This window comes from Colius striatus, chromosome 4 (genome assembly GCF_028858725.1).
Source record: "Colius striatus isolate bColStr4 chromosome 4, bColStr4.1.hap1, whole genome shotgun sequence".
In the NCBI taxonomy this organism is placed as follows: domain Eukaryota; kingdom Metazoa; phylum Chordata; class Aves; order Coliiformes; family Coliidae; genus Colius; species Colius striatus.
Genome location: NC_084762.1, coordinates 39,947,874 through 39,971,043, shown reverse-complemented (window position 1 = coordinate 39,971,043; position 23,170 = coordinate 39,947,874). Strand labels below are relative to the sequence as shown.

Genomic DNA, 23,170 nt, shown 5'->3' with positions numbered 1-23,170 from the left:
AGGGGGATTGGACTAGATGATCTCTAAAGGTCCCTTCCAACCCCTATTATTCTATCATTCTATGATTCATATAGAGACAGAAAATATTTTTATAGGTTTAGTGTATTAGAACCTCTTTCTTACCAGTCTTAGCCTTTGCTTGATAGTTTGCAATCAGTGCCAAGATTTTTTTTATGTATCTTTCTATTCTTCATGTATTTTAATTATTCTATTTAGAGACATTTGAAAAGGTTTAGTACACTCCTAAGGAATAAGTATAATATATTTATTTATAGCTATATTGAATTTGCCCTCTGGTTCCATTGATAACTACCATCTCAGATTGGCACAGGAGAAGTCATGGTGACCGTAATCTTTAAATGAGTTGATAAAAAGCAACAGTGGGAAGAAAGGATTAAAATTATCAAGAATTTATTTTCCTATTTGAATTTAATTTTTACTGAGTATCACAGCTGTCATATGCCAGACCTACACCTAGTGTGAATGAATGATTGATTAATTGATGTTTGTGAATGGGTAAATTTGATAGTACTCCTGCTGTAGCTCAGGCAACCTTTTTGATAATGCCTCTCAGCTTGTGTTTATCTTCTTGATTTCTTTTCTTTATCAATCAGTCTAGTGTTTAATATTATTTTAGTTTTAGCTATTAGTTGTATTGAATCTAAATCTTTAATTTTCTTTTTTCAACTTTCTGGTCTTTCACACTTGTCAGAACTAACATATTGAGTGTAATGATCTCTTCAATTAATTAGAGCAATATCAACAATAGCTTTGCTATTCTGTGGCACGATTAGATATTTTAAAAGTTACTATAACCTTGAGAAGTGTCTTCGTAATGCACATCTTTATGTGACATTTAGACAAATCATATTTACTGATAGTGCATATTTACACAGTATGGCTACGTGTGTCTGCGCTAGTGTGGATTAATTACTAGAGATGACTACTGAGACTTATTTGGAATTTTTTAATTTGAAGTTAGATCCACATTTTTAAAGAAGATATAGTATTAAGGAAATTTCCAAGGTGGAATGCAGTCAATATGTATGTATCTCTTCTGTTTCGTTGTTTCACAATTCTCTAGTCAACAAAACTTGCAACCTTGGATGTTCTGAACACCAGGAGAGTTTGGATTGCTGACTCTAAGAGAAACAGAAAGGAGAGTAGAGTGGAGTGAAGACACTGTGGCCAGGCTCTGGTATACGATAACAGGAATATTAACCTGATGAAACTATGGAACTAATAAGCTGCCTAATTGCTACTCTGAACCACCAGTTTTTCAATTTTTGTCAAAATCATGTCATTTGGGTGGACTTTGCTCATTATAATGTCATTATAGTATCAAAACAAACCTCCATCCCAAGGACTACTCACCTCCAAGTGCTACTCAAAAGTAAAGTACCAATTATAACAGAGGTAAGTATGACTAGAGTCATTCAGGCTCCACCTGAATATAAACTGATTAGACAAATACAGATTAAGAAAGGAGGGATATTAAGGGGAAGACACCATCACAGATGAGTTAAGAGAACTTCATTGCTGTCTTCTGGAATCAGTCAATTGGCTGAACCTCTTTTCTTCCCACAGAGGAATGCCTATGGAGTGAGATTGGAACACTCTGCCATAACAAGTGTTTTCCCAGGAAACTCAGAAATCTTTAGAGTCATTGTATATTTTAATACTCTTACCACCAGACATTTATTCATATTCTTAATATTTGAACATACTTTTGCAGACAGTATTATTATCACCAGCAACCCAAAAGAATCTGCAATTCTGTTGCTTCAGTAAACTGTACTATTTGTTAATTTAGCTGTCAGAGTTCTCATTGAGCATGACCAGACTCCTTAAGTGTGATTGTGTAGGTTCATGAATATGACTGGACTGGAGGTGCATCATGCTATTAGTGCACTTTAATTATGATAGTTCGATATACCAAATGTGACTAGACTTATAGCATCAAACTAAGCATCACTCAGAATCTAAGCCCAGCCACCCCCAGCCCCTCTGAAATCTGAGGATAAGGAGGAATGCAAGAGGATTATTTTTCTGCCAAATTCCTTTAACCTTTAGCTCAACAACTAGTCACCTAGCACTTTACTTACATGGACAGTGATTACTTAGATGTTATGAATGTGATATAAATTTAATCCCTTTCTAATTGATACATTATTTTCTTTGTATTGTAAATATGATACTATAAAATGAGAGAAGGCCTTCAAACTACTATACAGAATTGCCAGAGACATTATCTGTCAGTTACACATGGATAAAAACACTTTAAACAAATGAATTTGTTAGTTGACTTGTGTCTTTAAGTCTGTGGATTTTAATCAGTGTAGAACTGACTGACTGGAAATCCTGTCATTCCAACTGCTTTTTAATGGCTTACTTATCTTTCCAGGTGGTGTATTAACACATATTATCTGACCCTAGTTTTTTACTAGAATATCTGTGACATTGTAGAAAACGTCTAGATGACATTTCAGTGACAACACCGAGTCTTCAAACTGTCCAGTAGTCTGTTCATATTAGAGATTTAAAACCTCTTCTACAGTATTGAATTAAAATATTTATTTTTTCATATATCATGTTTCTGTCATAGTTTAGGCCCATCAAGGGAGAAAAGATCACAATTAGACTCAGGTACCACAGACTTGAGAATTGTCAAAGGGCAGAGAGGGCTTAATTATCATTTATGGTCCTGAACAAAACAGACCAGGCTACTCAGCTTGGAGAAGAAAATGGAAAATAATTTAATCCAACATCAACTAAAACATAACCATAAAATCCCAAAACATAACAAACACAAAACAACACAGAGTGGTACAAGAATCAAGAGTACAACCAATCTTTAAAACTACCTTCTCCTCACCCCTACCCTCTTCCCAGGCTCAGAGTCCTGATCCTGGTGTCTTTTTCTCTTCCCCCCATGAACGGCTCAGGTGGGCAGGGAATGGGGATTTCAGTCAGTCTATTCCTGATGACTTCTGTCATTTGTCTCTCCTCAGGGCAGGTGGGCTCCGCACCAGTCCTCCCTGCACCTCTGTGGGATACCTCACACACCCGGCAGCCCTGCACGGGCCGTTCCGAAATGCATTCATCCCAAAGGCTGCAGCTCCTCTCCGCCTCTCTTGTGGGTCTGCTTTGTGGCCTGCAGGCTTTCCAGCACAGCCTGCACCATGGCTGCCTCCTCACACAGTCTCTCACCCATCTGGGCACACTCACACAGAGCTGCTGGTGGCTCTCAGTCCTTCCATTGCCCTCTATGGGTTACAGGGGCACAGCCTGCATTCTTGACATGGGTTGCAGAGGGGTCTCTGGTCTGGTGCTCCTCTTTCCTTCCTCTTTCTCTGACTGTGGGGTCCTTGTGGTCGTCTCCATCTTGTATCACTCATACACCTCCTGCCAAGCACTTCAAATTCCTGTCTCTAAATAGTGATCACAGAGGTGCCAGATTGGTCCAGCTGGACAGGAGGTGGGTGTGAACCCAAGAGCCAGGGTAAAGTCTGAGAACTCTTTATGGGATCTTCACTGCAACCTGCTCCCCCTGTTACCAAGCAAAAGCTGCTCCTTGCTAAGACATTACAGTTTCCCATTAAAAACCTTCAGAAGCTGTAAGGGAAATTAGAACATTTGTTTTAAATACAGAGGAAAGTGTCAAAGGTGACTGAAGAAAATGAGTTTCTTGTTCATCCCACAAGCCAAAGAAGATGGTACAGAGGACAGAATGACATATTCTGTGTTTTCTCATGTCACTGTAACTTTGGTCATTCTCATTCCCTTAATGAAATTATTAGTTAGTAGGTTAGCCACTGAAATACATGATTAAAGTAACATGGAAAAATAGCCTTTTTCTTAATTAATATCAATGACTATTTTTGCTAATCCATTAATTTAAACTTTTTCATATAAAACTGTCTGTATAATACTCATTTACTAGGCCAATTTCTTTCCTTTTTCAACCTTTTTCCACTAGTATTTTTGGAACTGAGCAACTTGATGCTAATTTGCATTTTTCTAGGGACATATATAGCTAGAACCAGCTCAATATATCTGGATCTTGTTCAATATTCTTATGTCTGTCTGTCTTTAGGTGGCTGCTGCTGCTATTGTGACTCTGGACAAAGATTCTCATGATTTTGGAAACATGAAATAATTGTTTTACTCACTGTTAACAATCATACTATATGGAGCTGAAAGTATAGCCTCAAACATTTTAGTCATACCCAAGGCAAAAGGAGACCCAATTCTTTTTGGAATGCATTTGAGCTTCTTTAGAAACAACTTGTTCATCTTTAGATGACCTAATTAATCTAAAAAGTATCAGGGTACAAACAAAGAGTAACCCATACCTTTCCCACCAATAGAACAGAGTATGTGGGGAAGGACAAACTTCTGGTGGGAAGGACTTTCACAGAATCACAGTATCCTGAGGGTTGGAAGGGACCTCAAAAGATCATCTAGTCCAAATCCCCTGCCAGAACAGAATCACCTAGAGTAAGTCACACAGGAACTCCTCCAGGTGGGTTCTGAATGTCCCCAGAGAAGGAGAAACAACAACGCATCTTGACAGCCTATTCCAGTGCTCCGTCAGCCTCACAGTGAAGAAATTCTTCTTGTTTCTCTTTGGAACCTCTTATGTTTCAGCTTATACCTATTGCCCCTTATCCTATCATTGACCATCATTGAGAAGAGCCTGACTCCATCCTCCCACCCTTAACATATTTGTAAATATAAATGAGATCATCTCTCAGTCTCTTCTTTTCCAAGCTAAAAAGCTCCATCTTCCTTAGTCTTTCATCGTAAGGGAGATGCTCCACTCTATCATCGTTGTGTCCCTGTGCTGAATTCTGTCCAGCAGCTCTCTATCCTTGAATTGAGAGGCCCAGAACTAGACATAATATTCCAGATGCAGTCTCACAAGGGCAGAGTAGAGGGGCTGCTTTCATTTTGCAGCAGTCACCTCTGGAAGTTAAGGTAAACACTCGGTATGGATGAAGCCTATAGCAAACCAGTGCTACTATAAACTTTCCTATGAGAGCTTGTGTTACTGTTTTACAGTTGTAACCTTTACTTTAAAACATGATAAAATTATAAAGTTAAAAGTCTCTTTTGGAGTCTTCTGAAAGGGACCAGCAGGTATCACCAACACACAGAACTCCAACAGATTCCCTGGAGGTAACAAAACATTTAGAATTTCTCCCTGGTTGATGTGGTATCTTATTTTCTTTTTGAAGCCTGGCTTATCCACATGTTATTAACTGAAAAACAGAGATGATCTGGTGAATAGTTTCATATACAAAGAGATACAGATATTTCTACTTCATTTTCTTGTAAGGAAGAAAAAAGAATGTGAAAATAAAGCAGAGATATCTCTGTTGCTTGTCTAAATGCTAGTAAATCAGCGATTATACTTAGTTCTTTTTCATAGACTATTCCACCATATATCTACTTTTATCCAGATGCATTCTAGCTACAGACAAGTTCAAATACTTTCCTTAGGACTTATTGTTATGAAAAATTATCTTCATTTTCTGCACTCATTCAGTAGCTTCAGCAGTTATATTTTCATGAAAAAATCAATTTAGTAAACAGATACTGAGTGATTCAACAATTTATTTATGCCAGTAATTGTGGTATACTGCATTCTCTACAGTAAAAATAAGTAAATGTTTAGTTTTAATTGTAACTTTCCTTAACTTGACTATTATTTAGTTTTAAGACAGTTTGTACTATAGAAAATTATGACTAAACCCACGTCTTATTGTATAAATATTTTTTGGAGTAAAAACCCCAACACATTTGCACAGTAAACCCAGAAATTCTTGCCTTCTGGCTGTTGCTTTTTATTGTAGAGAAACAGCAAATCCAATAACAAAATATTTGATTCACTGGGCAAATCCCACCAGAACATTTTTGTCTCTGCATGATACCACTCAGTACTGAAGAACCACTTGTCAGCATAATGATGTAAAGGAATAAATTTTGAAATTCACACTCAAATATTTTTGCCAAATGATTTTTAGTAAGGAACTTCATGAAATACTCCAAAACTCTTTTTAGGATTCATGTTCTCTGCTTTGCTTTCATTCATAATTATTCTTGGGATACATTGAAATAAATAATGTAATGAATTTATCTTTCCCTTCTCTTTTGAGGAGATTTAATTTCTCTAAACATGAAACATTCAATTATAAAGAGAAGTTTCAACACTTCAGTTAGGTGAATGCTTTTTACTAGAATGAGACTTGCTGTGAAACCAATAGGTTTGACTTTAAAGTAAATTTTCTTTAAAAAAGTAGGCAATTGATGAAACGGAAACATTCGCAAGGTAGATGAAGCAGGGAACAAATACTTTCAATACTAATAAGAGTTTTCGTTATAGGCTAGAAAATAGCTCTGATACACAGTATAGTTTAAAGATAGAAATTAAATTCTCGGACAGACAATGTCTCTTAATTGACAAACTTCGTAAAGTACAATCCTATTTCTTCCTTTCTTTTTTTCCCTCTTATTCCACCTCTCAGATGATGAATCTTCCATTCTCCCTTCCAATGGAGTAACTTCAGTTTAAGTTCTGCTTAGGTCTCAATGTGCAGAGGTTTGTCTCTTTGTTATTCCTTTTTTAAAATTTTTCACCGTTCTACTAGACTACCAAAAATATACCTTATCCTCTTCTTTGCTTATTCTATCTATTATGTTAAAGGCTAATATCCTTTTTTTTTTTGTTTCATGTATCAAAGATATATTAATTCAATGTGGTTCTTATTTTATTCCATTAAACTTTGCAAGCACTTTACAGGCACTGAGGTATTCAGAAGAGAATAGGAGTGCAATGTTAGGTCATACAGACCAAATAAAGCACATTGTAGAATCAATTTTACATCAAAAATTAAAAAAAGGATTTATTTTATTTTCTATTCTATTTCAAGGTGTAGAATAACATCCTGCAGGTATAGCCCAAGAAACTCCACCCAATTCCACAATTGTATGTATTTAAAATTGTTTTTTAAATGGAATTGCATTATATGAAATTTGAAAAAAAATCCTGAAAATAGAATGCTTTTTCTAGATGTTGATATTGCATCCTCCAAATTTTTTTTAAAAACTTTTAGGTTTTTTTTAAAGTTATTTGAGGAGCCTATGGGTTACTTTAGTTCTTTCAGTTGTATTATATATGGAACTTAAGTCTTGACACTCTTCATTGTCATGTTATTTTCTTTCTATGATGTCTCAGAGTATAAATGTTTTCAATTACTATTATCCCTATTCATAAATTAAAATTTACTTTCTCTTATCAGCTTGGTGCTTGGTACAAGCTATATCTCTCCTTCTACAACATGAGGGGGGAAGTTTCCATTTATACTTTCATTGTCATTCAACATAGTCCTTATCTTGGATCAAGTCGCAATTTTTGGGACATTCTTATTTATTATACATTCCCTTTTGACTAAAAATGCATTAATCAGAAAGTCAGCAACACCACTAGAATTTTTTTTGAAAACTCTCTTTCTAAAAATCAATGTTCAGGTTATCTTATGCTTTTGGATGATTTTTGTAATATATTATTTTTATGTAAGAAATAGTCTTTGAAAAGTTCCTACCTGTTGTTTGGTGCCTTGAACACTCACACATACTTCTCATAAAATGCTACCTTTTTAACACACTTTTATTTCAAGTCCTTAGATGTTTGTCATTCTTCAAGTGTATTACATTATTATAGAGGGGAGAAGAACAAAGAAAAAGCAGGGAAGGCTGAAGACTTCAAAGTAACCCACAACATTCAGCTGATATTATTTCAGGTAATAGTTATTGTTAGTTGATAACATTGCTTATCTATGGATTAATGCTCCTCATAGAAGAAAGATTGAAACCCAGTTCTCTTTAAATCTGGCAAAATGTTTTATTATTTCTCTATATTTTCAGTTCTGTTTTATTTAAGTTTTCATTCATTCCTTCTCCAACCAGTTTTTACATTACCATAACATGATTCTTCCTAGAGTACATAGAATTCTCCTTTCTTAATGAGAAGCTGAGACACTTAAGGCCTCTCCCCATTTTTTTTTTTTCATTCATTTTAAACTTATTCTTCTGTGTGAATCTAAGATGGATGATCTACCCACTCACTTTTCAGTTCTGTCCCTACCACTGTGACTCAATAAGTTTATTACATCTTTATCCAAGGTTTTACCTTTTGCCTCTTGTGTCAGTATCCCCTCATTACCTGTGTGAGCTGCTGCTGCTTCTCTGTTCAATACTATCTCTCAGACTTTTCTGTACAGATTCTTTTTGATATTTTACTTCACAGAAACTTATTCTAAAAAAAAAAAAAATTACTGTATTGTATTGTTGAGTCAGAGACTCTGAGGGTCATTTAGAGGTTAATTGTGCCTGTTTCAAGAGTGCTTATGTACTTTGCAGTCTTAGCTTTTGTACCTCCAACTAAGTATGTATCCTCAGTACTTTATGTATTACTAGAGTATTAAAATGCACAATAAGATTCCATATTTTTAAAATTAATCATCTACTTTTTCTCTCACTTGAAAAAGCTTCTTAAACCCAGGAGCAAGTGGAGGAGAGAGACATAAATAGGAGAGTTCACATCCTGGATTGGTTGACTTCAATAGGGTAGGAATCATGATGAGTGGTAAGTGCCAAGAACTGAGACTAGAAGAACCTGGTGTTTAAAATGCAAGACTTCATTTTCATGCAATGATTAGAAAAGAAAGAAGTTAGACATGAAGTCAGACCTGCAATGGAAAAGAGTACTGGATATGCTGAGCTGGGGGCTTTTCAGTCCTTGAGGGACATTCTCAGGATGAATTGCCTCCTGATTGGTGTAGACTGCCATAGATTAGAGATGTGGAAATCAGCATGCAGATCCTTTACATGTTTTGATTTTCTCCTCAGCTTTAAATCACAGAAATCATAGAATCTCAAGGGCTGGAAGAGACCTCAAAAGATCATCTAGTCAAAAGTAATAGCTGAATTCTATGAATGTATACAGGTTAGTTGAATTGAAAAAATTCAGTTATGACTTCTGGAATGGTTTTGCGTCCTTGTTGTGGTTTGGCCCAGCTAGCACATCAACACCACGACAGTCACTCGCTCGGTGTCCCCCATCCACCTCCACTCTCGTTAGGATGGTGTAGGCCCCAGTGAAACGGGAGTAAAAAGATAAGCAAGGTTGTGGATTAAGACAAGGATATGGAGGGCTCACTGCCAATTACGGTTCTGGGCAAAACAGACTCCAGTACTCGACTTAGAGAGGAAAGTAGGAAAGTTTATTCTACAAGAAACAGAATGGAATAAAAGCAAAAAGGGAGTAGGATGATGAGAAAATTACAACCAGCACTTTAAGATCTCCCTCTCTCATCCCTCCTTTCTTCCCAGGCCCAGCTCACTGATCCAGGTATTTCTACCTCCTCCCCCATCAACGGCTCAGGGGGGCAGGGAATGGGGGATACGGTCAGTCTCTCACAGATGGGCTCTGCTGCTTCTCTCTTCTCAGTTGAGGATAACTCCTGGCATTCTTCCCCTTCTCAGATACAAGGTCCCTCCCCCGGGACACAGTCCTTAAGAAACTTCTCTCTTGTGGGTTGTTCCTAGCAGCTGTGGCTTCTACTGATACAGGTTCCCTCACACAGGATGTAGTCCTTGGTGAGTATCTCTGGTGTGAGTTCTTCCCCACAGTTGCAGTTTCTACAGATACAGGGTCCCTCCCTCAGGACTTGACCTCTTCAGGGCATAAATTTAATGAACTGCTTTGCCGTGGGTTCTTTCCCACAGTTACAGCTGTAGATAAAGGGTCCCTTCTTCAGGACATGGCCTGCTCCAGCCATAGTGATACAAGGTCCCTCCTTCGGGACATGGCCTCTTCCAGTCATAGTTTTAATGAAGAAAATCACTGTTCCTGGCTTGAGTCCATCCAACAGGACACGGCCTCCTCTATCCATAGTCACTTTCCCTAGCACAGGGCCTTTAATGAAGTGAATCACTGCCCCTGGTCCGGGGCCATATTTAGCAACATGAGTCTCTGCCCCTGACATGGGGTCATTATCAAAATGAGTCTCTACCGTTGATGTGGAGTCTTTAAAGAAATGAAAATAAATCTCAGCTTCACCAGTTCTCTCCATAGAATGCAGGGGAGTCTCTGCTCCAGCACACCTCATCCTCTCTTTCATTACTGACCTTGGAGTCCACATGATTGTTTCTCTCACTGTTCCTACTCCTTGCACTACCACCAGCCAGAAGAAAAAGAAGGGACAGAAGAAGGAAGAAATAGGAAGAAGGAGGAAAAAACCTCCTCTTCCGGCTTCTTCTTAAAAAGTGATTGTGGAGGCATCTAATTGGCTCAGCCCCAGAAGTGGATCTGGCTCAGAGCTGGGGAGAGTTTCAAGCAACTATTTACAGAAGCTATCTTTACAGCCCCTTCCCCCTTACCAGAAAAGGCTGTCATGTCAAACCATGACAGTCCTTTCAACTGAATTCTGTAGGTGTTGCAAAAGTGAGTGCAAGAGCCCTATGTCTGATGGAAAGCAACAGAGCACTCTAAAGTATTCTCCCAGTTGTTTCAGAAGAATATTAAAAACACCAAAGGCTGACGATAGTGCTGTAATATTAGTGTGACACATTGTTTGGTCAAAATATCTTCTCTAAAGCAAAGTAGGAAAGAAAATGGATGAAGAAAACTGCAGAAATTATTGTTGTAAGACCCTTGATGATGAAGTGGCACAACACATACTACCAAAAGAAGTTTTTCAGTCAAGAAAGGATTAAAATTTATAGAAGGCTGAAGTAGTCTAAGATTTCCATGAAGAACTGTTTTGAAACGCAAGAGAGAATGCTATACATCTATACTTCTTTTACATACCTCCAAGGGTGGTGACTCAACCACTTGAACAGTCTGTTCCAATGCTTGACAACTCTTAATCTAATATCTAATCTAAACCTTCTCTGACACAACTTGAGACCATTTCCTCTTGTCTTCATGTTTGAAGAACTAACAGATTCGAATATTTCTTTTAAATAAAAATATGTAAAAGTGAAATATTGATTTCCTGAAAAAATTTTCTGAATAAAGAAACAGAGTAATGAGTAAATTTAAAAAAACCCTAAATACTAAACTCTAGACCAACACCAAAATAAGTTAAATTCGAAAGTATATTATGGATAAAATTTACTTTCTATAACTATAATATACCGTTATTTGTATTTTTTTTATTAAAGAGAAGCAACTATATAATATGCAATATTTAACCTGGAAAATTCACCTCTAAATCTTAAAGACTTGTGGTGTTTACCTGGCAAAGTATAACCAGGACTATTTCTTTCAGAAATTTTTATTTATGTTGGTAACTTTTATGTCTCTAAATTCTAATAACAATTTATGGAGAAAAGAAAGAAAAACAAGTATCGATTGTATTTCCTATCCCTCATTGCATTAATTACTATGCTTAAGTGAGGAGTCAGGGAGTTTCTTGTAAGAATGTTTTAAGAAAATCCAAGTTCAGGAGACAGGAGACCTTTTCATAGAGATAGGTGGTGGGTTGATTTTTTTTGTGAAATTGATACATAAGGCTTTAGATACTTCTTTCAAAGTTTATCCCTTCACAGTGGATCTTGAAAATTTGTAGTGAAGAAATAGCACTTTGAGTCCATTGAGACGAGTGGATACTTTTAAGACACTACTTGGCCTTGGACCCAGCCATCAGCATGCCTACTTTGTAGATATTTCCTTTCCTTTGTCAGGTTTGAGAGCATTCTTTGGTTCCTATGCACCCAAGTGGATAACTTCCATGCTTATAAATGTATGAATATGCATGAGCTCTCAAAGATGCTATGATTCACTAAACCAGATAGTTTAAATTTACCCCCAAAATAAGTTCTTACAAAGTTAATTACCAAAATAGATTTCTATGAATATCTCACTTTTTACAAAGATAGTTTCATCCACATAATTCCCCTTCTTTCAGGGATCTGTCAGAGTTTCTGACTAATTCATTACAAACTAGCTGTAACTGGGAATTCCATAAAGTTACCATAGAAACTGAATGGACAAAGACTTAATTCACTAGTTTATATAAGCCTGAACTCATATCCTGCAGACGGCAATAGTCTTCAGTTATTTAGGTTCATAAAATCCACTGTTAATGGATTGTATATATATATATATATATATATATATATATATATTTAATAATTAGGTGTCAAATCCTTAGTGAAAAACGGGTTTTGATTGCCCCATGCTGTCTCAAAAGTAGTTCTGTCTTGGACAGTAAGCCAATTAAAAAGTCAAGGGACATGGAAAGGAATAAGAAATCAGGGCATGGTAACCAGAATGTTTTCCTTATTGGGAGAGCCTATGAATTATGTCATTAATTTATTAAGAGATTATTTTTAAATGTCCTCAAACTCAGTAACAGAAGACAGCACACATTGAATTTTCCAGTCCAATGAAAACAATAGGTCCACAGACATTGTTCAGGTACCATGCAGAATGTGGAAGAGCAACACTGAAGGAAGAATGTCTTTGTAATGTATAATCACATCATTTTGTCACACACAGTGTGATTTATTTAGACATTGGATTCATCTGCATTAAAATAAGACTGTTATATAGTCAAATGTTGTCCTGGGTGATGCCAACATAGATGTGACAAAATTAAGTAATAAAAACTCCTATATATTTGTTTAATTCAGTCAGTTCCCTTCTTCTCAGCTTTGCAAACACAAACTTAAAACCTTTTACCTTTAATCAGAGATTATCCACTAAGTCCTGAGAACAATAACAATTTTCTTTTTCTATCTGCTTAATTTTGCCCTCCTCCACCATACCTTCTCCTTTATGCAACATTTTACAATTGAGCAAGTTAAAATCATAAACCAGACCTGCTGCACTGCAACTTTCCTATCTAGTATTGATAAATATTAATAAATGTCATAAACATTCTCTGGAAAGTTTGCACCAATAGATGAATAGAAATGTTTTGCTCATTGAATCTACTTATAACTACCTATAATTTCCGTGTCATAGAGAACCAATTCTATATAATTTAATTCCCTAGACTAATGAATTTTGTAGCTCTTTTTCATGACGTTTCTGAGTACATTAGTTATTCATTTTAGTTCTGCAAGTGTGAAAATAACAACCCAGGTGGGAATTGCCGTCACAATCTTATTTTATTTTATGTTTCTTTATTTCGTTCTTTTCTTGCATTTTAATTCTAGTTCAAACTTTCAACAAGATCTTGAACCTGAAAGATTCCCCTGTACATTTATTTTAAAGAGTAGATTGACATCTATATTTCTCCCTGGATGAAATTCCACTGCTCATCATGCTAACAGATTTTATCACTAGATTTACATTTTGTGTCGTGACAGCTATCTCCTATTATTCCAGGTAGTTTGGATCCTTTGATAGGTTCTTGCCCAGGACCTGTAAATAGTGGATAAATTGCATGAAAGTAAATGGGATGTGAGAAATCTATTCGGAGAAATAAAAAGGTTGTTAACAGAAGTGAAAGAAAACAGGGAACAGTTAGATGCATCACTATCATAAATTTATTTTGTTGTCTCATATAGTAACAGAAGGGGATTTTTTGTGAGTTTAAGTAGATTTTGTTTTGTCCGGGAAGCTCTCATGAGCTGCAAGGTAACATAAGCAGCAGTCTTAATGATATTTCCCCTCATCTCCATTCTCTAAACTCCATTACTGTTCAGCACACTTTCATTTTTTAGAATTCTTTTGTGGAAAATGCTTTTTATTAGAAGATGTCCTATAATTCAGGATTTCTGACATAAAATTATTTTTTATGGTCTGTTTTTAGTCAGATGATTTTTTTTCCATTCAAAGTCTGTTACAGAACATGAGAAGAATGTTATAGAGCACTGTGCATGCTACATCTTATTTAGCCTTCAATAGTAAGTTTTAATTTTAAAGAAAATATCTGTCCTCTGGAAACTCAGAATTAAAAGGCTAATTTGAATATTAGTGCCCAAATCACGGAAATATATTCAACTGCTTTCACAAAAGACATATATGCAAAATATAGAAATTTTCTTTATCATCTTGGGTTGAAATTTTATTCAGTAATACATCACAATTTCTCTATTACTTTTCTTTAAAAAAACCCTAACATTTAGACAGTTATCTGAAAATTCATGTAAACAAGGATTATTCCTTGGTCTCACTATTTAGCTATAGAGTAGGATGCATGAAAGAGCATGACAAATATTTTAGTCATGACTTCTTGGTATTATTACCAACAAAAAACAGCCAGGAGATTAGAATCTCTATGTTTTCCTTCTCATTTTCCTTCAAATTACTTTTTTGATCTCCTTGCCCTTGACTGAAATATGACTTAAAATTTACATCACTAATGGTGATTATATTATTGTATTATTTCACCCTCACAGCTGTGTTGGTAACAGAATCAGAGAAAGAATATTGGCATGGTGCTATTGAATCTTAAGTATGACACAGAAATCCTTCTCTCTGGGAAGGATTGAGGGCTGTTATCCACACTAAAAGTACTAGCACAGCAATGGGAAAAGAGAAATTCCGCACTGAATAGAAAGTATAATTTTCCTAACAAAGAAATATAAGTAGTTCAAGCTTTCTTAATAAAACACAAAAATAAGTTTTATTCTGTAGAGCAGCAAATAAGTCTAAAACGTTGACTCTACCCATAGTTGAAACAATGTCAAAAAGGATTAGATAAAACTAAAAGAAATAGATGGTCCAAACTAAAAGAGGTAACATACCAGCTAGAACAGGGAGCAGGTAAGGGATTTTAGATCTTCTGAATTTGCCTTTTGGTATATTTAGCCATTTTCTATACCTGATATAGGGTGATTTTAACAGAATATACAGAGTAATATTTAAAATAATAAAAATAAAACACTGCTTAAAAATTGCGATTTATTTGAAAAAAAAAAGTCTTAAAGAACTCTGAGATGTTTCAAAGTTGAAAACATTCAAACTGATCAAATTCTCTGAAATACTTCAGAGCAATATCTTTTTCTGTTAAAGAGAATCAAAGGGGAAAGAAAAAAGAAACAAAACCTCATAAAAATCCATTTAGCTCATATAAACAGGAAAAGAGGTAATTTTTATCTGTGGATCACATCACACTTTTCAAATATTAACATGAATTTGGATGCTTAACTATTTACAATTAGGATCAAATATAGACCAAGCAGGCCTCGTGGAAAGGGAATCTTAAAGAAAAATATGATCTAACATCAGAATTCTGGCAATTCATATTATTTGAATTTATAATGCCATCTTTGTTAAAACAGCAACTGATTCAATATACAGGCCACATAATTCATCTGCAATTAAAGCACTTCACCTTGAAGCACACACTGTCTCTCTGCAGTACGTTGTCCTGAATTTAAAATTCAGGTCTTTTTGTGCTAAATGGTAAAGAAATTGTAAAGAGTCCCCTTTTTACCTCCTCAGAGGACTACCTTGCTCTTCTGCAATCCTCTTAAAGGATAGCTATAGCTTATAGTTTAAAATAGGTATTTTCACTAGCACCATGACTTCAAGCTGCCTTTTCACTTTCTTCTACACCAGTCACTTTTGGTTGGTCCTACTTGTTATTTCTTGTTTGAACACAGAAATTGTATACTACTTGTACAATAGAGGAGAAGATTTGAAAGGAGAAAATGCCTGATAAGGTAAGAGTATCTGGGATGCTTACAGCATGTTCATGGCTTTAGCTCCTTAGTGAAAATAGTACCATTTCTCTTCAAAGTTAAAGTTATCTCTACATGTCACAGGGCTTTTTCTTGTATAGTGTTCAGTTTGTTGAGCCACTTAAAACAATATCTAAGAACTATTTCCAAACTCACTACATTTAAATATAAATACTCCTTCCTGTTTAGAATGTTTAGACAACATCCCGAAAACAATGTGTTTTTTTCAGTGTAGGAAGCAGAAGGATGAAAAGAAAGAAAAATAATATTTCATGATAATGTCTTTTGACAAGATCTTAGCAAAATTTCCTAGCTCATACATAAATATCACAAAAATTGGCTCAATACAAGAACCAGTGGAAGATAAGAAGTACTTGGAGCCTAATCACTTTATCCACCTGATAACCAAGATGCTTCTCGGCTTTCTCATTCTTACAGAAAGAGGTTTTTGACTGGGTTGTGTTTAATGGAGTAAATGAGACTCTGTAGGTTTTACTGAAGGTTAGAATAAAATGGCAAATTAATCTCAAAATATGATAAAAGATTCTGATTATATAACCTGCAAGAAGGTTACAAGACACATTACAATTATTTTTGTTTATCACAGATTTCGAGAAGGAAGAGTTAGAGGACATTATGAACATTTTAAAGCAAAACATAAACTATATATATATGCAGTTACTGTAGCTTTAGAAGTTTTTCAGAAGTTCAAAGTGTAAAATATTTTCCAACTCTAAAAAGGATGGATTTTTTAACACTCTATTGGCATCATTGGTGGACTGTTGTTGTATAGTCAGGTTGTGGCCTTGTAAATGATCAAACACCAACTCCAACTTAAGTCTGCAAATTAAGGAGCTTACATATTATTTTGTGAAAATGTTGTCAAATTGTTTAATGTATGTAGTTTATATTTTAAATAAACAGAAAATAGTGGTAAATGCACAGATTAGCAATATTCATCTACAGCTAGCTACCTAATGGAGAAGTTCTGAAGATTGATTACCATTGAAGTGTGCCCTCTAAAAATCTTTGAGTCATTGTGACTTCAATACAAGAAAAATAAAGAAAGTTATTTTTGTGGTGTTTTATGACCATTTTTAATATATATGTTGTTGTTGTTAAAAATTAAAAATAGTGGCATTTGCATGTGAAAATCATATAGCTTAGCATTTTAGGTTTTCAAAACTTGGAAACCTGCCATGATTCATCAACATCATAGCTACAGTCTGCATGCCTGATCTTGGTGGTATGATTGACAGCAGGGCTGTACTGGCATGGCATCTCCCGGTTATCTCCTTCCTCCAGCTGCAGAAGGCAGCAAGACTTCAGCAGCTGCTGAAACTATCACCTATGGTTCTCCCTTGCATCCAGCAATCAATGTGTCTGACCGACAAATACCTTACATTGTCTTTTACACAGATGAACTTGCTGCCACTTGACAGAGTTCCAACCTTTTACATCTATTAAGGAAGGAAACAATAATGTTGTCCTCTTTTCTCTAGGGTTTTCTATACGCTACCTCTGACTGTGTCCTAAATGAATCAAGAAATCAATTTTCAGCCTCTCTTCCTCAGTTAGATCAAACTTACTCACAGTTTCTACTGGGTGAAAAACAGTCAGTGCTTCTCTATAGGTAGCTACTGTCACTTTAGGAAGATATATCAGACTCTTGTCTAAAGTTACAATGTCCAGAATATTTGTTTTTCTTTTATTTTCTTTTTATCTTTACGAGTTACTTTTTTTACTATTTTATTACACCATCTTCATTAGTACTATTTCTGTTATTTAATTCTACTCCTAGTATAATTGCCTGCTAAATACCTCTGCTAAATGAGATAGAAAAAAAGAATTTTATTACCAAAGCAGAACACAATATGTAATAAAAGTTCCTTGTTATTTAAGAAATGTGACTACAAGATTAAATATTACAGTGTATATTGTAAACTCATGATATTATAGGCCTGATATTAACAAATGAATTTTATATAATTTTTTCCATGCCTATAAAACAATTATTCTTTATAGTATAGACAGAATCTTTGATTTTAATCGTACAAAGTCTGAGGCTCTTGTGTTTTCTTAAGACTACACTTATTAATTTAAGCACTTCAGGTGCAATCGGTCCTCCCCATGGCTGTGAGAGCCACAAAGCAGAGGAGAAAAGCCCAGAGGTATCTGGCCACAGCCACAGCCATGGCCATAAGCTAGTGGAGGGTACTGAGGGAATTCAAATGAGATATCCCAGTCAGATATTTTCTGTGGAACAGGCACACTGTGTTTGATGGGTTATTCAGGGAGAGACCGTGGAAGTACATGAGAGAGGGATCCCAGAGTTTTGTGAGATGAGAAACTACGTGGGTACATGTGGGAGGCTTCCAAGAGGGAACCAGAGATACCCTAGAAGCCCCACAGTCCCATCCCAGGCTGTGCATCCCACGGTAGGGACTTCTGTACTGACTTTCCTGATCTTACTCCTGGAGGGCACCATCTACCCCGCTACAGGTCAGTGGAGTTATATCATCTGTAAATATTTCATGAAATTATGATTAAAATATTCAGGTGGCTAAGCTCATTTTGTCTCCACACTGTCAAATTGGTCTTTAGCTGTGACAGTCTTTTAGTCTAGGCTTTGTTTTCCCATAATATTTAAGTGGGGGAAAAAAAACTTTTCATAAGATGATCACTTAAAAAAATAGCTGAGATAAAGAGTTGAGTAGAAAAATATTACATGTAAGGCACCAGAAAATGGGTCTAATTTTATAACATTTTCAGACTACTGAAAGTCCACATATGAAAAGCTGAGCAATCAGAACAGTTTATCTCTATGTGACATTTCCAAATACTATTTATACATTTCATGGGTCAGTCTTTTACGAAAATAGCCATATACACAAGCTATCTAATGATCTGGCATTTGAAACCAATTCAATTTATATGTTAAATTTGATGTTAGGGGAAAACCAATACACTTACCACATTTTCTTTCTATAAGTCTGGTTGTCATCTTAATTTGTCTGGAAATGTCTTTTTATTATCCAAAAGTACCTCATGGGATATAAAGTATCACAAATCATTCCAGCTCATTTACCATTGGGAATTACTGTTAAGGGTAAAATCTGATCCAGCCAATATATATCACAGCAAAACATAAAAAGAGTACTAGCAATGTCTCTAATCTTCTGTGACATCTATCTGTATCTCATGGAGAAAGACAGAATGAGAGTTCAGCTATTTGAAAAAGAACAGGGCAGAAACTGAAACTAGCACTGTTTTCCGAATTGTGAACAAAGATGAGAGTTTTATAGTTTATACCATATTGGCACACATCCTTGTCTCAGTTGCTTTCCTCAAGCTTTCTGTGGGCTGCACTGGAAGATGAATCTATTGGGAAAGGGCGTAATGAGTGTGACTCATCATCATTGCTTATGGACCCTTGGAAAATGTTCTCTGTGTTCTTCATCTTAAGGATGAAAGAGAGAAGGAATTGGTACCACTCAGAGGAAAAAAAAACCCATCTATTTAATGCCACCTCATGTGCTGTGTACAAGCCAAAAGGCAACCAAATTTGGGGCTACTCCTGGTCTATGTGCATCTCAATAAAACGTGTAAATGTGTCAGGGTGCTAGAAAGCTTCCGTAGCAGTTTGCACAATCATACTTCTCATACCAACACGTAACACAGAGTATGGTTTTGTATATGAGCACATGTGCTGACTGTCTTCAATTAATTAAAAAAATATGCAGAGACTATTAAGAATTTTTTGTATTGTATAAATTCTTACATGCTGCTGGCTTTTTATTTTCTCAGCTTTATGAAGTTTGTTGTCAGTTTTCTTGAAATTTTCAGATTGTTTCCAATCACTCAGAAATCAGATTGATGATTTAACAAAGATTCACATAATTTCAGATTTTGACTATCATTTTTATTTGTCAGTGGTTACACACCTAGGAAGTGAGTGTTTTCACTTGTGACCACATTCAACAAACCATGATCTGTTTAAAAAGCAATATAAGACGTAATTCCTTGTTCCATTTCGAGATAAATTTTGTTTTGGATATCTAGATCACATTTAACAATTTCAAAATGTTAAAGAAACAAGTACAGGGGGTTTTTTTGCAAAATCTTTTTATCTTTTTTTTTTTCTGTCCATTTTTGATAGATGGCACCATCACACTCCAACTTACAAACTACATGACTTAAAATTTGAATCAGAATAAATACATGGGGTGCTCAGTCAAACAGAATTTTTTAATTCTTAACTTATTTATATTTTCTAAATTACTCTACTAGGATGTGTTTTGACTTCCAGTGTGTCATAATTCCATATAAAAAATAAAACAGGAAAATCTTAACTGTCAGTTTACACTTCCTCTGCTGTTTAGTTAGCAATTTTATGACTGTAAAAACAATCACTCATAAGTTGGAAAAAAAAGTGCAAAAAAAGAGTTTGTTCTCCACAAAATTCACATTGCATCAGAATACATAAACTTTAGAGTTCTCTCTTAAAAGAATCTTAGTAATCTTATCTCAGGTCTTATTGTATGTGGAGCTTTAGTATACTTGCAGAAACAAAGTATTTTACTGAGGTTTTACTTATTTATTTTTTCTTCCCCCCACTCCTCCCCCCCTAATTCAATATCTCTTACGTTGTTTATTTGAGTGGTTTTATTTTTGTTCTATCAAAAAGATTTTGATTTAATGGTTAGGTCAGTGACCTGAGAATAAAGGATTCTAATTTAATATCACTTTCCCTTTACAAGGTCTTCACTACATATTCCTCATAGAATGCCTGGAGTAATGTCCTTTTGCAAACGTTGTTAACAGTTGTATCTTGTTAACAGCAGCAAATGCAATTCCTTTTATGCTGCAGGCAATGCAGAGAGGACACCTGGATCTGTGCATCCAAAGCACAATTATGTTCCCAGGTCTATCCCATGTGGCCTTGTTGACATTGCTCCAGCCAACAATTTCCTCTGTAATGGGTATGTAGCTTGTCTATTTAGCAGGGTCTGGAATTAAACCCCCCACAATACTCAGGATAGCCAGGAAAACTGTGGCTATCATGCACATTCTCTGGCCTCTTGATTAATTCAGATTCATTCTTCAGAAACAAGTATTTTTCTGACTTAGTAAGGTTGAAAAGATGGATAAGGAAGACATTCTGTTATACTTTTCTTCCTTCAGCATCATGTAGACTCAGCAGGGTTTGGGAACATAATTGAAGTAGAGAAAAATTTAAGAGACTGTGGTGGAACTAATTTCTACTATCCATGGTAGAAATCAGGACTTTCCATGACCTATCAAAGAACTGATATGCTGTTCATATTGTATTGTTAGATCTGTTGGCAAAATCATCTGTTTTAAATCAAACTGATTTGAGAAACAGACAAATCTTTCTGATTAAGTTAAACAAGAACTTTCCAAGTACATTTATGGTGAACATGATGGAAAGACTGCATAATGGAAATTTCATCCCAAAGAGTCATAAAATATCAAAGCAAGTAAAGCAAAAAGCAATGATGAAAAGTAACAAGAATCTTTTCACCATGGGTATTGTTAAAATCTGCCTATACAGCAGATCACATATTGCTTTCTTATTTCAATATTAAAATGAGATTATATTGTCTGAAATTTACTCAATTTGGTAGTTGTAAAACATTCTGAAACAGAGAGGCACCTTATGGCATTCGTTTTTAAGATATTCTATATTATAGCAGCTGTGAATGTAAAATGTGCGATATAATTTCATAAATTCCCTAACACTCGGTTAAAATAGTTACATTTCGGTTCTAAAAATGCATGACTTTTCATAGTGCTTTTTTTTTTTTTTTTTAAATTTTAAGACACTTTTCTTAGGGTATTTTGTGTGCAAGTCTCTCTACTTCCTTTTCCTAAAAAGAGTTCCAAGAATGGAATTTCATTGTTTGCTAACTCTAACACCAATACATATTTCAGTCTATAAAAACATAGAAAGCCTGAACTCTGGACATAGCCCTGTACTTATTTTGTGCAAATATATAGTTCAAAATTTCTAAAAGAAGAATTCTGAACATTGAAATGTATCATTATAACTGAAAATTGAATTCACAGGTCAGTTTTTACACCTTAGTGCATATTTGTCCTGATATGAGTCAAAACTAGTTTATCTGAAGTATTTTTGTACTGATTCTAAACTACAATGTTAAAAAAAGAATCATATAATCCAAAAGCCATGTAATTTCTACCAGTTTCACAGCCAAAATTATTTGTAGAAATCAACAAGCTGACTGACAATTCAGCATTTTTATAACCAATCAGCAGCTCTTAAATATCTCTGGGATATATTCTTCTGGCTGTTTCTTGACAAAATCTAATCATAAAATTTGAACATGAAAAATAAATTGTAGCTATATTCCCAATAGAAGGCTTACAGAAGAAATATGCAATGCAAATATTTTCATTATATATATATATATATGTACTGTACTCCTCTTTGAACATCATATTGATTAACAAATTGCCTTTTTACATTTGATATGTAACAATAGAGGCTTCCTTTTTTTATTTTCTGAAAGACTTTGCTAGATGTAGGATTATCAAGAGAAATGCAAACACAAATGTGTTTAACACGGAGTTAAAACAAATTTTTTAAAAAGACATTAGTATAGCTATAGTAGAACAGAGAATAACAAACCAAGGTGTATTTACAAGTGTTCCTGTAAAACTAGAGACTTTTAACTCTTCTTGATGTCACTCTCAGAAATTGTAAGCACATTTTAGTGACCATTTGCTTGAGTGTAGATAAAGAAAACACAAGTAGTCTGTCAGAAAATGTTCTTGCAAACACTGATAATCAGCATCAAAATTTTAATGTGCAAGTTGAAACCAAAACAGGCATAGTAACTATTTCCTCTGGTAATCTAAATTACAAAGTTGAATTTCTGCAGCTACAGAAGTCAGTTGGTGAACTCTGAAGAGACAACAAAAGCAGATTTCTCCTTCTAGAGGTTTTGAGTGGCTAATGGATTTGTCTTTGCCTGTTGTGATTTTTGCACTGGAGACACTCAGATAAATGTTTTAAACACGATTTTTTAAAAACAGTAAAGAAAAAAAAAGGAAAGAGATCTTACCTGTGTAACCTCGGGGCCTTCTATGTTAAAAGAAATGAATGTTATAAAAGTTGAATCAAATGTCTGATGCAGAGAAGTAAGCAGTTCTTTTTCACTTCACACAACCTCCGAAAGCTTTAAGAGTTACAGTTTCCTGCCAGTGTAAGTCACTTGTGCTTTTAGTTTTGAAAACTCACAGTATGACACTGGTTACTGCATGCTATTTTGGGTGCCCTGAGTAAAACTATGAACACAGGCACTTTTGTGCAAAACATCATAAGGCCTCTGATGTTCATTCAGAGTTCAGAATTAAAATGCAGAAGGCTCTAGCAAGAAAAATACAAGCTGATTTTCTTTTTCCTAGTGGAAAAATA

The 23,170-nt window shown here is 35.1% G+C and overlaps 1 protein-coding gene across 1 annotated transcript in view; it reads right to left on the bottom strand.

The window, feature by feature from the left end:
* Positions 1 to 22,909, bottom strand: part of CDH19 (cadherin 19) — a 76,716-nt gene extending 53,807 nt beyond the window's left edge. Inside the window, exon 1 of the mRNA XM_061994645.1 lies at positions 22,818 to 22,909. The gene's annotated coding sequence lies outside the window, so the exon portion shown is untranslated. The remainder of the gene's footprint in view (positions 1 to 22,817) is intronic.
* Positions 22,910 to 23,170: the final 261 nt, after the last annotated feature.